Source organism: Castor canadensis, chromosome 7, assembly GCF_047511655.1.
Source record: "Castor canadensis chromosome 7, mCasCan1.hap1v2, whole genome shotgun sequence".
Taxonomy (NCBI): domain Eukaryota; kingdom Metazoa; phylum Chordata; class Mammalia; order Rodentia; family Castoridae; genus Castor; species Castor canadensis.
The window spans coordinates 53,117,146-53,123,518 of record NC_133392.1 but is presented as its reverse complement, the minus strand read 5'-3'; the positions used below and the strand labels follow the sequence as shown (position 1 = coordinate 53,123,518).

The 6,373-nt window shown below is 34.6% G+C and overlaps 1 protein-coding gene across 13 annotated transcripts in view; it reads right to left on the bottom strand.

Annotated features, from left to right (window-relative positions):
• The window catches only part of Cabcoco1 (ciliary associated calcium binding coiled-coil 1), a 179,095-nt gene that overhangs the window by 109,210 nt on the left and 63,512 nt on the right, over positions 1 to 6,373 (bottom strand). The gene's annotated exons all lie outside the window — the stretch shown is intronic.

The following is a 6,373-nucleotide window of genomic DNA, read 5'->3' as shown; positions in this document are numbered from 1 at the left end:
ACACTTTCATTAAGTTCCACACTTTATTTCTGCCTACATCCCATGAGGCAAAACTTAATTTTGGCTAAGTACTGACTTACTGCAAAAAAAGGATGGGAAATAAATTCTCTATTACACTTAACTATTCACCTAAATAAAAATCTTCTGTACCAACAGATGGTATTCTCCTCATTTTGGTGTGTATCTCAACTGTATAATTATAAACCATACCTACTGTATTCCTGTCTCTTTGGAGGAGGAGATGGTAGATAGACTTATGCTAGCTAATTGTACCCAATTATAGCAAGTGTAATTTGCTGGTTTTCAGTCAGAGCTGTGCATCAAAATCATAATGTACGTTGTGCTGGGTGTGAGTACATTGTGGCATTTACAAAAGTTCTGATATACCTTACAATGTATCAACTATATCATGACTGTATCAACTATATCACGATTGTATCAACTGTATTGCGCTTGAATATACCCCCTCCTTATGTTGCTTTTTAAAACCTAGAGATGCCAAGCTCTTTTCCCATCTATCGGGACTGGAGCATGTGTCAATAGTTTCTTTTTTCACTGTCCTCCAGGTGACTCAGGTACATGGTCAGGTTTGAAAATGACACAGGGATCCCTTGGGGGGGGGCGGTTCTGAGCCATAATATCTCAGAACCGCTAAGGGGAGGTTTACTAGGAAAGGCTGAGTCAGAACTGTGAGTACCTCGCCAAACCTTCCTTTCTTTACTTCATTTTTATTTGGTTACTCAGTTTTCTCTTCCCCATTTCTCATCAAGCAGAGGAAGCAGAGAGGGGAAAAGTAATTTAGGATTAAACAAAAAGTTTCCTGAAAGGAACTTCAGTGATAGACAATGCAGCCATTCATGGCTATAGTCTGAACTCCCAGAAGGCAAGGCCCTCATCTTTTTAGGAGGAACTCCCTGGACAGTAGAAGCTGCAGATTGGGTCAGAGTGGAGAATAACTAGCTGTATTGGAACCAAGTTGCAGTTTTCTGTCTAAGTCTGGATGCTCCAGGGGTTGTGGTGGAAAACTAAGATTTAAGATTTAGTGATTACAATTACTTGCTTTTACATAATTTCACCTTGATAACTTTGTCTGATTTTACTGACAAAATACTGCTCTCAGATCTGCTTGGGGTCTATGAAGAGGACTGATCAAGTTTTTTGGAGTTCATCCTGGATCCTTTTGAGGAACCTCTTCTAGTGAGAACCCTAATTTCATCTTATTGATTTTAGATTGTTCTATAGGAACCTCCAACTTCACCTTTGCTTGTCAATGCAATACCATATATTCCTGGCCTTGAAGAATCACATTTTTCTGGATTTTCTTTAGAATTCAGAAGAACAAGGATGCTCCATACTAAGGTTACATTATCTAAAAATTTAAGGTTACTTTTAAGTTAGGTTGGGTTTCTTAATTATGCTTCTAATCTAATTTGATCTCACTAATTAAGCCACTTTTACTAAGGAAACTAACACCATCCTCCACTCTTCCATATTTTCTCATTCTATTTTTGCCTTTATTTTCAGATTTTGTCCAACACTTCTAGTTTGGATGAGCTTACTCACAATCTTTTGACCATGGCTATGGCTTCAGAAAGCGGTCCACTTTCCCATTTATAAACGTTGCTAGTTATTTAATAGTCTGTAATTATAGACATTTAAACTTTGAAAAACCAGTGTTTTTACCTTCTCATTTGCAGGGGACAGATCTAAAAAGATTTATGTAAAGAGACAACGACCCATTGTATTTTCCGTTGACATAAAATACTGCAGATAGATTTTTCTCTTAACTTGCTTTAGTTTCTTCCCCACCCCTCTTTCTGCTTCTTCATGAAAGTCTTAACTAAGGTCTAGTGGGTTTTTAGCGCCTATTTAACTTCAATTGAAGGAGGAGGGCAGACTTTAGTAGGCACCCTCAGCGGTAACAAATTAGAAAGGTTGGGCAGTGAAGAAATGGGCTAGGTGAGGAAACAAGCAAATGTAACAGGAAACATCAGACAACTTAAGTTTACCCATCTAACAATTTTATATACACTGAAATCTTATTAGAAATGTGTATCACAAGTAAACAGGTCTTGAGGTATGTATGAAAATGCATGTGTGTGCTCACATTATAGCTATCCTTATCTCAACCAGCAAAAACCCTTGTTCCTTCCTATTATGGCTTATACTCTCTACAACAAAATTAGAGATAAGGGCAAAATAGTTTCTGCTGGGTATTGAGGGAGAGGGAGGGGGGCGGAGTGGGTGGTAAGGGAGGGGCTGGGGGCGGGGGGAGAAATGACCCAAGCCTTGTATGCATATATGAATAATAAAATAAAATAAAAAAAGAAAATGCATGTGTATGTGTACCACATATGATAAAGTTCACGTTTCCATAACCAAGAAACTAAGCAAAAAAGTAAGGTTTAGGACTGAGAGGAAAACAACAAATGAGCCAAATTATTTTGAAATAATCCCTTATAAGTAACATTAATTTATGCTTAGGGAAAAAGTAATTCGTGAACTGGAAAAAAAAGTCACCTTTTGCCTATAAATGAGTAGACATAAATTAACCTTTCATTACTATTTTTTCTATTGTAATTAAAAATATAATTTTTCTGCTTCTAACAAGAAAATAGTTTTCCTGACATAAATTTGAAAATGTCTTTGTTGAACAATTTCTCTTACAAGTTAAGGATTTGATTAAGCTCTTTCCTCTTTTAGCATTTAATTATTTAAGAAAAAGTCAGGGAAAAATACATTTCAATAAAATAATGAAGAAATGTAGATTAAAAGCTGACATCTCTCAACTGCAAATATTCTGAACTGTAAATGTGTTTGTATTTTAAAAACAATTAAATGTCTAATTACAAAATTAAAAAAAAACCCAACTATGTAGAATTTCAGTGATTCTGAATGTTGTGACTTTGCCACTTCACATGGGAAATCACTCTCAGGGCATGAAAATTAAGTTTTAACCAAACCTCCACTGGAGGGCACTGTAGTGTGACTCTGGTGTAAGTTGCAAGTGCAGCAACCCATCCTGTCCTTTCCAGCTCCTGATTAAGTGTCTCAACTACAGAGTCCTTTCCTGAATTAGAAAATTCTACATAACAAAAATCAAGACAGGTAGGTTTTCTGTGCCATAAATACTTTTCTTTTGGTTAAAAATGATTACAGGTAATTTAATCTTTGTATTTAGACATGTATTCAACATAAAATTACAAATTACAAATTAATTTGTAAATTACAGCAAAATTGGTAGGATGCATGGTCTGAGTGTAGTAAAAGCTAAATAGATCAAAATTATATAATGCTTAAAACAGGGAATATTTTAGGACTACCAAGCTGAGCAACCAAAACCTAAAGACATTACAATAGATAAATGCTCTTATTACTTATAAATGGGATGTATTTATAAATAACATGTATAAATGGTATTAGTTATAAATGTATATATTACTTATAATGGTATGTCTAGCTAAGTACAGTAGATAGACAAATCAATGTAAGTGAAAGCAGAAATAGAATCAAAACAAATTCCAAGCATTTCTGAGCTGGTTCTTCTTATCCTCATAAAGGCTCTAAAAAAATTCCCTGCAATGATAAGGATGGAGATTTGGCCCAAATTTAGATTTAAAAAATGTCCCTTGTCCTAACCTTCAATTTCGCTTGTATATTTTAAGTCATTCTCCAGGAGATAAAATATTTTAATATTTTACTAGATTTAAATCAATATAAAAGTAATTACAATCTTGGCAGTTGCCATGTGTCTTTGAGAGCCCTGCCTTATTATTTTGAGGACTAACAGAGCCATGCAAGTCCAAGAAAGCTATATTGAATAGACAGTTCCATTAAATTTGAAAAGTAACAGGAGTAGTGGTAATAGATATAGAATATATGGTTCCAATAACTATTTATATAACAAATTTATTTCCTGTAAGGAAACTATTCATATCATTAGTTTTGAAAAAAAAATGACATTTGAGTCAATCTTAACAATGGAAGAAAGCCTGGTAAAAAGTCTTGGGTTGTTTTCAGTTTCTCTACGGGTGGTAATACCATCTTATAGACAAATATTGTAGGAATTTATACCTGAAACAAAACGCTATAACGGTAGTACAAATCTGACAGTTCTTTGAGCCTGAATTTTACATTAGAAATTGATGGTATCAAAATTCCACACAAATGCAAAGCACTTGCTTAAAGCAGAAGAGTTTGCTAAACTTTTGATGGTTCACACCTGGATAGAATAATTAAATTTGTTAGTAATTAAAATGCTAGTTCATTATTCTTCTGAAGAAACCAGACAGATTGTTTTAATTTAAATATCTTTTCTTTTAGCTCACACAGATCTTTATACCGATAAATAATTCAAAAACTAGGTTCAAAAATAAAAAAGAAAGTAAAACTTGGATGGCTTGCTTGCACGTAATAAAATTATTTAGATATTGTCATGGAAAAGCGGCAAATTTTATACACTCAAATACTTAAATAATTGAACCACACTTAACCAATATTATCTTTTTTATGTAGACTATTTTATTTTGTGGTACTTGGGATCAAACGCAGGGCCTTGCAAAGGCTAGGAAAGTGCTCTTTCACTGACCTACACCTCCAGCCCTTTAGTCCAGAATCTAGATAACTAGAATCTTTAAATTATGAATTCTTTATTGCTTAGAAATTTTAGGAGAGAGAAGTTACACTCAAATGACTTTATAACAGTAAGTCAAAATAATGCAACTTTTAGCATCTGTATTAACACTGGACAATTTTGAGCCAGGTATGATAGTTCACACTGTGTTGGCTACTCAGGAGGTAGAGATTGGGAAGATGGTGGTTCTCTTAGACCCCACATCAGCTAATAATGAGCTGGATGTGGTGCATGCCTGCCATCCGAGCTACTCAGGAAACATAAATAGAAGCATCGTGGTCCAGGACAGCCTGGGCATGTATGTGAGACCCTATTCAAAAATAACTAAAGCAAAAAAGGCTGGAGGCGTGTTCCAGAGGTAGAGGATCTATCTAGTAAGCTCAGGGCCCTGAGTTCAAACTGTAGTACTGCCAAAAATAAAACCCCCAATAAAACAAAAGGACTGCAGGAAATTTCTGTTTCCAGTGGATTTTATATCACACTAATATATTTAGAGATCTCCCTCAAAAAACCATTTTATTCATGAAATTTTTTTCTTTTCCCTCCCCTTCCTGATATTCCTCCTCTTCCTTCTTTTCTATTTTTCCAAAATCTGGAAGATGTACCAATAAATTTTTTACAAAGTATAACATGTTAAAATGAAAACTAATTTTGGTTAAGCAAACTTCTTCATTTCTTAAGCACTAATTAAAACTTTGCTCTAAAAATTTACAAATTTGACTCTTCTAGAAAGTCAGTATTTTGAGGGGCAGCTGTTTTTACCTGTATACAAAAAAAATCAGAAGGCTGAATATGAGCGTAGATGAGCACTAGAAACCTCCACAGTGCTGGGGGTAAAAGGCACATAGTGGGAAGTTTACAGTCCTGGATTTTATATGGGCTTCATCTTCAGTGCAGACAATGACTCAGCCATGCCTCATTGGGCAGGGCTAAGTGACAGACAGCACAAACAGCAGCCTAACATCTGGAGGCAGCATGAACTTCCCAGCATTCCCATGATTCTGAACTTGAGATTTTAAACATTACATCAAATTTTGATCAAAGATTTTTGCTTGTTTTACTTCTTTCTTTTCAAATAACTGCAAATTTATATTACCAAAATAGCACCTAGTGCTCCCACTAGGTGATACTGAGAGTAAATTGACAATACACATTGAGAATAAATTGAGATGAATGCTGCATTCTTTGTCATTCTTTGCATGCATTTCTCAAGCATAATGACACTATCCCTTATAACACAGAATGGCTATTAAAGTTAGCTTTGATCTAATATTGCCATATGATTCCCAGGATCCAATAAACTTTACCAATCATCCTAAAGATGTCATTTATAAGTCCAGGCTCCAATTCAGGAGCATGAATTATATTTCAATTTTCCTTCAGTCCCTTTCAACTTATAAGAGTTACTCAGTCTTGCTTTTATGGGTGCTAACATTTTATTGTTGCTAACCTGGAACACTTAACTTTTTAGAATATTCCTCTTTGGGTTTGTCTGGTGTTTTCTCATGGTTGGTGCATTTTTACAGGAATACCATAGCAGTGGTGTGTTCTTATTACAGCATATCGGGGTGCCAATGATAATTTGCATTGTTACTTGTATTATTAATGCTTATCACTTGGATAAGCTAGTAGCTGACAAACATCCCCATTTATTAATAATTTTTAGTAATAATTGTATGGGAACATAAAACTATAAAAATATTCAGTTTCTTATCAACCTTAACTTACAAAGTTTAGCAT